Below are 9,979 nucleotides of genomic sequence, written 5' to 3' on the forward strand. Positions count from 1 at the left end.
ATGTCTTTCTCTTGGATTTTTCCCTTTACAAGGATGTAGTGACCTTCTTTGTCTCTCTTAGTTAGTTGTAGTTTCAAATCTACCTTGTCTGCAAATAAAATAGCTACCCCTTTTTTTTGCCATGCTCCTTTCACATGGAGAATTGTTTTCCATCCTTTTACTTTCAGTCTATGTATTTCTTTTTGAATTAAGTGTGTTTCTTTTATACAGCATATTGTTGGATTTTGATTCTTAATCCATTCTGCCAGTCTATTTCTTTTGACTGGTAAATTGAGTCCATTAACATTGATGGCTATAATTGATATATATTTGACTTATTGTTGTCATGATATTTTCCTATAGTTGGTTCTTTCATTTTTATTTTTCCCCCTTTCCCTTTAATTTCTTGCCTTGTCTGATGGCTTCACTCTGTTGGCCCTCATCAAGTTGTGACCCTCATTGTCTTTATCTAGGATATTGTTTAGAATTATTTGGAGTGCTGGTTTGTTATTCATGAAGTTTCTCAGGTGTTCTTTGTCATGGAAGTTTCCAATTTCCCCATGGATTTTGAAAGATAATTTTATTGGATACAACAATCTAGATTGGGGGTAATTTTTTTTAGGCCTTGCAATACTTTAGTCCAGGCTGTCCTGGACTTAAGGGTTTGTGTTGAAAAGTCTGCTGTGATTCTGATGGGCTTTCCTTTTGTATAAGATTTATGTCTTTTCTCTAACTGTGTGTAGGATTTTGTTCTTCTGTTGGGTTTCTGGGATTTTGACTATTATATGTCTAGGTGTAGTTTTTTTTTTATCATGGCTAGTTGGAGTTCTATATGCCCCACTTATCCGTATGTCATGTTTTTTTCCCCTGCTTGGGAAATTTTCTGTCATTACTTCTGTGAACAGGTTTTTATGTCATGTGTACTTTCTCCTGCTTTTTCCTGGACTCCTATCAGTCTTCTGTTATTTTTCGTTTCATCACCTAGCAGCTGCTGCATCAATTTCTCATGATCCCTTAATATTTTTAAGAAATCTCTCTTTTCATGGTCACTAACCGCAATCCTGTCTTCTATATCTAATATTCTATCTTCACATTGGCTCATTCTGTTGCCAATACTTTTGAGTTTTTAATCTCCTGGATATGTTTGAATCTGTTTCATGGATTCCATTTCTTTCCTATTCTGGGCATTCATGGCCTCCATCATGGTCTTCACCTCATCTATTTTTTTATCTGTCTCTGTTCTAGAGTCTCTAATCATATCTTTCATTCTGGTCACCATCTCTGTAGTTACCTGGGAAATTATTTCTGTTTTGAATTTTTCTAGAGCCTTGTTCATCTCTTTTGTTACTTCTTGTGCTATCAGTTCAGGGTATCCAGGTGGTTGATTATCAGATTTTTTCACTTTGTTGCCCCCAGAATTTGCCTGTGATGAGCTGGAAATCTTGGTTTGCACCTTGTTTAGGTGTCTTCTCATTTTTATTTTTGTTGTTGGTGATGTTTTTGTTTCAATTGCTGGGCTGATACTTCAATATTCCTTATTGTGAGTATATTTATTGTTTGTATTTAGAAACTTATGGAATGATATCTTTTCAGACGTCTTTCAGGTATAGCTGGTCTTTAGGCTTTGAGTCTCTAATCACTCTTAGGCAATCTCATTTTCAGTATACCAGGAAAGACAACTGATTAGATCAATCACAACACCTTAGCCCAAGTGATACAATCAGCATCAACATTAGAATCAAACACAGCTTTCAAAATGACAATTTGTGGTAGCTATTAATCTGTCACCTCTAATGGCATGAGCTAGATCAAAATTGAGGACCAGCCCAAAATGTGTTTGTAGTAAATAAACTCTTCAATATAGTAAATTTGCCCTTCAGGATGAGGACTTAGAAGGAGTTGGAGAGGGAGGGATAGAGAGGTAGAAGGAGAGGAAAAGGTTAGAAATGAGACTAAAGGTCAGAGGAAATCATGCAAATTTTGGGAAACTGTTGAAAACAAGCAGAAAAGACAGAGCAAAGGAAAGAACAGAACAAACTAATTCCATAGCGAAGCTAGAAATTGTATTCACCTTCCTATAAGAATAATGACAATCAAGAGAAGGAAAGAGAGAGAAAAACAATCTGAAATAGGACAGGAACAGAAACAAAGGGAGAGAAATGCAGAACAAGAAGAGAGAGAGAGAAAGAAAAAAATATATATATACACATTTTTTTAAAAAGGGCCTCCTTCAGGGTATGTCTCTGCTGTATTGGTAGACAATGTGGGCAGCAGTGTGCAGATCTAAGTCAATTAATCTCAGCAAGCTAGCTGTATTCCACTGAGATTCAGGCTGATTTCTAGCTGCAAGGCCTAAGTTGAGGTCCCTGACCTACAGGATTGAACTCTGCAAGGTTTCTACTGCAGGTTCCAGCTGCCCTTCCCCTGAAGCAAGTCCAGGTTCCTATGGGGGGTGCTGATCCCACCAACTTATCAACCACAGTGGTGCAGTGTGCCTTTATTGCAGAGATTTTCTTCAATTTCCCAGTGGGCTTCAATTTTCACCAAGGAGCCTCAAAGAGGTCATCTTTCTATTGTTCACTTCTGTTCTATCTACTGGAGCTCATAACCATTGCTTTTATGGCCCCCCAGTACCTCTGCAGTGCAGATTCAGATACTGCAAGCCTGCTATACATGTTCTGAGGGCAGCACTGGCCTCCATGAAATGGTTCTGCAGCAGCCCCTAATGATATTATCTAATCATACTTACCTGCCAAAGGCCCTACCTCCAAATACCATTAACATATAAATTTGAGGATTAGGTTTCCAACACATGAACTTCTCAGGGAACACATTTAATTTTAGTATATGTGCTGCTGAACCGAGCAAGTAGGGGAACACTTTCAAACCATAGTACTACTGTAGTAGAGATTCACTTATTTGGTGGGGTCCCAGAAGCAGAACCTAAGGGAAATACTTGAATAACATTGATTTGTTTAGGAGATGATCCCAGTAGTTATGGGGAGGAGAGTGAAAAATTAATATAGGTAAAGAATAGAAGCCAATAAGATGTGCATGAATGAGCCGGTTACTTACCTATATAGGGACCTGCAGCTTGGTTCTTTTGGGGACTTCTGGAAATTGATATTCTACATTTAGGGACAAGGAAGCTGGAATATTTTTCCAACAAACTCTCTTCAGTCATTAAGTGAGGACTGCTTCTAGGGGTGTTGACTCCCTGGTTTACCCTTACATGATGAATGAGTAGGCTCCAGCAGCCAAAGAAACTCTTCACATACAAAGTTATGGGGTAGTAGCTGTTGGATTGGCATGCATTAGCATAGTGAGTATATTATTTATCTATTGCTGTATAACAAATTTCCCCCTCCCATTTTTTAAAAAAATATAGAATGTTTCATGAATTTGTATATCATCCTTGCACAGGGGCCATGCTAATCTTCTCTGTCTCATTCCAATTTTAGTATATGTGCTGCCAAAGCGAGCACTCCCTCCCATTTTTTGAGAGTTTAAAAAACCCATTGTTTCTAAGCTGCTGTTTCTGTCAGGAAATCAGTTTGTTGGTGGTACTGGCACAAGGTTTGTCATGAAGTTGCATTTAAAATGTCAGCTAGGCTGCAGTCATCTGATGATTTGACTGGGATTAGAGGGTCCACTCATAAGATGGTTCACTGCATAGCTGTTGGCAAGAGGCTCATGTCCTTTCCATGTGGACCCCTCTTTAGGGTTACTTGAGTATTTCAAGGCATAGCAACTGGGTTTTTCTAAGTGAACAATCGAAGAGGAAGTGCAAGGAGGAAGACATAATACCATTTATGAACTAGTCTTATCAGTCACAAACCATAACCTAATTCTGCCACATTCTGTTTTTGTTAGAAGCAAATCACTAATTCCAGCCCACACTCAAGGATAAGGTTGTCTGTATTCACCTTTCAAAAGTAGATGTGTCAGTGGGAGAAAAATGGCAGAACAGTGAGTGCAACTAGCACAGTTTTCCCAGGATAAAGTGTCTGATACCTGGAAATCATCAACCTGAAGCCACCTCCCCCCTAAGTGCAGAGAGCATGAAAGAACATCAAGGGAATGGACAGAGGAGAGAAAAATAGGATCCATTACTACAGAAGAATTAGATTAATCATGCACAACAAAGTCACTCAACCCAGCAAATTGGCAGTACACTTGCCCCAGCAGGATCCAAGAAAACTCAGCTCCTCACTGAAAAAAAGAGTCCTGGACTTGAAATGGGAGAGGTCTGTACAACCAGAGGTAGCAATGAAATCACCAGACAATATTCCCTTGAAGGTCCACCCCAGAGGAAGAGAAGATTGGGTAAGAGAAGCTCCCACAATCAGCAACTGGGATGTGGTCCTATTTGGGGCAGAGGTGTAAATTTGAACTCTGATAGCCCAAAGGAACTGCATACCTTTAGGGTTGCACTGTAGCCCAGAGAGAAAAAAGGGAAAAGCTGCCTAGACACTGGATTGGGACTGTTGGCAGCTGGTAAGGAGAGAGGGAATTTAAGTCAAAAAGTAGAAACCTGGCTGACCCAAAGTGAATGGCAGCCAGGTCATGCCTGCCATTTACATAGAGGCACCCCCCCCATTTTTTGTCCCTTTTCCATAGGCCGCTTTACTGCCCTGAGAGAAAGAAGGAAAGAGACAAACAGCCGCAGTGGACTGCTGGCAGCTGGTTAACAGATCGAGGGAATTTATCTTGTGAAGTAGAGAATGGGTCCAGCCAAGCTCTGCTCCCAGGACCACCTAGAGCCTTGACTACAAAGGGCTGGAGACAACCACTCTGCTCTGAGACCAAACATGGAGGGTGGACAAGGGGCCTTCGCTGGCAACCAGGAGGGAATACCACCCCCAACACACACACACACACACACACACACACACACACACACACACACTGGACAGTGGACACATACAAAAAGTACCACAGCAGCTGAGAGAGCTGCGTGGATAGGATCACAGAGTGGAGAGTTGGGCAAGAGACATAGGGAAGACTGCTGATTGAGGAAAGGTCCAGACCACAACCCCAGAAGTGAGAAAGTTGAAGCCCACAGAGAAAGCTAAGAGAGACAGTTGTAGTGAAGAAGTGGACTACAGCAGTTGGTGAGTTGGTGGTACCGTGGCCTCCTACTGGAACCCAGACTTCCTGCGGGGGAAGGGTGGCTCAAACCTGCAGTAGAACTGTGCAGAGTTCAAACCCATAGGAGATCAGGGAGCTCAAATCCATTCTTGCAGCCAGAAATCAGCTTGAATCTCAGTGGACTGCAGCAGGCTTGCTGATCTTATCTGACTTAGATCTGCAGGCTGTTGCCCACATTGTCTACCAGTGACAGCAGAGACACACTTTGACCCTTTTTTTTCTTTCTTTTTTTTCCTTCTCCTCTCTTATTCATTTCTTGCCTTTCTTGTTCCTGTTATTGTCCTGTTTTTCTCTTCTTTTTTATTTTCTTCTTTTTCTCTTGATTGTTCTTTTTTTTCATTAAGTTTTGTGGTACATTTTAGGTATACAATACATTTACATTGATCATTGGGATCTTGTACCTTTACTCTTATTTTTTCCCCATTCCCCTGCCTTCCCTTCACCCCCTCCACCATTCCCTATTTACAAAGACTTTGTTTCCATTTATTCATTTTCTCATATTGTTTCTTTCCCCTTGTTCCATTTACCCTAACCCTCCCACTTGCCCTACTCCTTTAGACCTTTTCTTCCTATTTCACAACATCAAGTATACATTTTGATCCTTACTTACACTTTTAGTTTTTCATAGAAGAGAAACTATTCGGTATTTACATATGTGTGTCCTGTTTATTTCACTTAAGAGGATTGTTCTTATAGGAGAGTGAATATAGTTTCTAGTTTTCCTGTTGTTAGTTTGTTCTGTTTTTTATTTGTTCCTTCCATCTCTCTTTTCTTCTTGTCTTCACCAGTTTCCCAAGGTTTGCATGATCTTCCTGTGTCCTCTAGCCCTATTTCTAACCTCTCCCTCTCCTTTTATCTCTCTATCCCACCACAACTCCTTCTAAGTCTTCTTCCAAAATGGTGTGGCTACTATATTAAAGGGCTTGTTTACTGTAAACATATTTCTTGTTGGTCCTTAATTTTGATATGTGGCCACAAGTCTAGTACATGCTGTTAAAGGTGTCAGAATAGTGGTTGCCACAGTTTGTCATTTTCTGGAGTGTTTTATGCCGTTGTCAATGCTGATTGTATTATTTTGGCCAAGGTGTCATGATTATTCTGTTCAAGTGTCTTTCCTGATGTTCCAGGACTGAGATTGCTTAAGGACCATTACAGACTCAAGATCCAAGGGCCAACTATACCTGAAGTAAGATCCAGGAAATAGCCATTCTCTAAGTGTTCGAAATACTAGCAAGAAAGATACTTGCAATAAGCATTTTGTAGGCAGCAACCTAGGAATTAAACCAAAAACATCAAGAACAAAAAAATAGAAATGAGAAGACACATAAACAAGACACAAACCCAGATCACCAAAAGGAAATCTAGGGGTCAATGAGTTGGGATAACCCAAAACTCAACCACTTGAATTCTCTGAACTGGAAATGAAAGAAGACCTGGAAAAAATGAAATCAGAAATAATTTCTCAGTTAACCACAGAGATAGTGACCACAGTGAAAGACATGATTAATAACTCTAGAGCACACATGGATAAAAAAGTAGAGGAGCTCAGGAACATGATGGAATCCATGAAGGCCCAGAATAGGAAAGAAATGGAATCCATAAAACAGATTCAAACAGATATTTAGGAGATTAAAAATTCAATTGAAAGTATGCCCAGTAGAATGAGCCAATGTGAGGATAGAATATCAGATATAGAAGACAGGATTGTGGTTAGTGACCAGGAAAAGAAAGATTTCATAAAAATAGCAAGGGACCATGAGAAAACAATCCAGCAGCTACTAGATGATGCAAAGAAGAATATAAGACTGATTGGAGTCAATAAAAAAAGCAGGAGATAGTGCAAACAACATAAAAAACTGTTCACAGAAGTAATGGCAGAAAATTTCCCAAGCAGGGGAAAAGAATTTGCCATACAGATAAGTGAGGCATATAGGTCTCCAGCTAGCCATGATCAAAAAATATCCACACCTAGGCATATAATAGTCAAGATTTCAGAGGCTGGGGATTTAGCTCAGTGGTTCTGTGCCTGCCTCACAAGAACAAGTTCCTGAGTTTGGTCCCCAGTACAAAAGAAATTTCCAGAAATCCAACAGAATAACAAAATATTGAAAGCAGTTAGAGAAAAGAAGCAAATCACATACAAAAGAAAGTCCATCAGAATCACAGCAGACTTCTTAACACAAACCCTGAAGTCAAGAAGAGCCTGGAGTGAAATATTTCAAGCCCTAAAAGGAAAAAAACCCTCCAACCCAGACTGATGTACCCTGCAAAATTATCTTTCAAAATCAATGGAGAAATAAGATACTTTCACAACAAAGAACACCTGAGGAATTTCATGATAATCAAACCAGCACTCAAAAAAATTCTCAACAATCCCCTAGTAAAAGACAATGAGTGTCACAACTCTATGAAGCCCAACAGAATGAAGCCATCAGACAAGGCAAGAAATTAAATGGAAAGGGGAGAAAAACAAATAAAAGAGCCAATAGCAGGAAAGTGTCATGACAAAGATAAGTCAATACATATCAGTTATAACCATCAATTGCAATGGCCTCAATTCACCAATCAAAAGAAATAGACTGACAGAATGGATCAAGAAGCATGATCCAACAATATGCTGTATAAAAGAAACATACAATTCAAAAAGTGTTTCATAGACTTAAAGTCAAAGGATGGAAAACAATACTACATGTGACAAGAGCCTGAAAAAAAGCAGGGGTAGCTATCCTATTTTTCAGACAAAGTTGACTTCAAACCAAAAGTAATTAAGAGAGACAAGGCCACTACATCCTTGTAAAGGGAACAATCCAAGAGTAAGTGATGACAATCATAAATATATATGCACCAAATAATAGTGCACACAAGTATATAAAAGAAATATTAATGGATATGAAAAATCAAATAAGCACTAAAACAATAGCAGTGGAGGGCTTCAATACCCCACTGTCACAAATAGATCAACTCAACAGAAAATAAACAAGGAAATACTAGAACTGAACCAAACTTTTGAACAAATGGGCCTAATAGATAGCTACAGAGTGTTCTACCCCACAAAAGCAAAATACACATTCTTCTCGGCTGCCCATAGTCATTCTACAAAATAGACCACATGGTAGCTCATAGAACATGCCTGAGTAAATGCAAAGGAATTGAAGTTATCCCTTGTATATTATCAGGTCATAGCACATGAAATTGGAGATTAATAGCAAAAGAATCCACAAGAACTTCACAAAAACGTGGAAGTTGAATAACACCCTCCTGAACAACCAATGGATCACAGATGAAGTTAAAGAAGAAATTAGACAGTGTCTATAATTAAATGATAATGCCAATGCAACATACTGGAATTTATGGGACACAATGAAAGCAGTCCTACAAAGGAAATTCGTAGCAATTAAAGCCCGTATTAGCAGAACAAAGCAAGCTCAAATAAACAACCTAATGCTGAACCTCAAGCTCCTAGAAAAGAAGAGCAAGACAAACCCAAAGCTCATACAGGGAGGAAAGATCAGAGCAGAAATAAAAATCAGAGCAGAAATTAATGCAATGGAGACCAAGAGAATGATACAAAAAAAATCAATCGATTGAAGAGTCAGTTCTTCAAAAGAATAAATAAAATTCACAAACGCTTAGCCAACCTTATCAAAAAAAAGGAAAAAAAGGCTCAAATCCATGCAATTATGAATGAAAAGGTCAGATCACAACTGACCCAGCAGAAATCCATAGGATCATCAATTTCTACTTTGAGAACCTGTACTCCAATAAGATGGAAAACACAGAAGAAATGGACAGATTCCTAGATACATATAAATTACCAAAGTTGAACCAAGAAGACAAAAATTCTAAACAACCCAATATAAATCAATGAAATTGAAAATGTAATTAAAAACTTACCAACAAAGAAAAGCCCAGATCCTGATGGCTTTACTGCTGAATTCTCCAAGAAATTCAGGGAAGAGCTAATGCCACTACTTCTCAAACTCTTTAATAAAATTGAAAGGAAAGCCATACTCCCAAATTCATTCCTGAAGGCAAACATTACCTTGATCCCAAAGGCAGAGATAGACCCAGCCAAGAAAGAGAACTACAGGTCAATCTCCCTAATGAACATAGTTGCAAAAATCCTCAATAAGACTGACAAGCAAAATACAGAGGATCGCCAAGAAGATCATACACCCTGACCAAGTGGGATTCATCCCAGGAATGCAAGGTTGTTTCAACATAGGTAATCAATAAATGTAATACAGTTTATTAACAGAGTCTAAGACAAAATATGAACATTTCAGTAGATGCAGAAAAATTGTTTCACAAAATCTAACACCGATTCATGATAAAACACCTATAGAAAATTAGAACAGATGGTCTTTTTCTCAACCTGATAAAAGCCATATATGAAAAACCAACAGCCAACATCACACTAAATGGTCAAAAACTGAAATCTCTCACATTAAAATCAGGAACAAGATAATGATGTGCACTGTCACCACTCCTGTTCAATATAGTCCTGGAAACATTAGCAATAGCAATTAGACAAGAAAAAGAAATAAAGATAGAAAAGGAAGAATTGAAACTGTCATGACTTGTGTATGTCATGCTACTCTATATAGAAGATCCCAAAAACTTGACCAAAAGACTCCTAGACTTAATAAGGAGGTTCAGTAGAGTAGCTGGCTACAAGGTCAACACTCAAAAATCAATAGCCTTCTTGTGTACGAACAATAGACTCACTGAGAGAGGAACTGGAGAAACAACTCCTTTCATAATAGCTTCCAAGAAAAAAAATAAATTATCTACGAATCAATCTAATAAAAGAAGTAAAAGAGCTCTACTTTGAAAACTACAGCACTCT

The 9,979-nt window shown here is 38.7% G+C and overlaps 1 non-coding gene across 1 annotated transcript; it reads right to left on the reverse strand.

Moving 5' to 3' along the window:
• Positions 1 to 3,357: 3,357 nt before the first annotated feature.
• On the reverse strand, positions 3,358 to 3,464 carry LOC147824327 (U6 spliceosomal RNA). Its single transcript, XR_015442471.1, has one exon. It is a non-coding gene; the product is annotated as a U6 spliceosomal RNA (small nuclear RNA).
• Between the last annotated feature and the right edge of the window lie 6,515 nt (positions 3,465 to 9,979).

Source organism: Heterocephalus glaber, unplaced genomic scaffold, assembly GCF_053883595.1.
Source record: "Heterocephalus glaber isolate CG9 unplaced genomic scaffold, H.glaber_assembly_v1.0 deba00001547, whole genome shotgun sequence".
Classification (NCBI taxonomy): Eukaryota; Metazoa; Chordata; class Mammalia; order Rodentia; family Bathyergidae; genus Heterocephalus; species Heterocephalus glaber.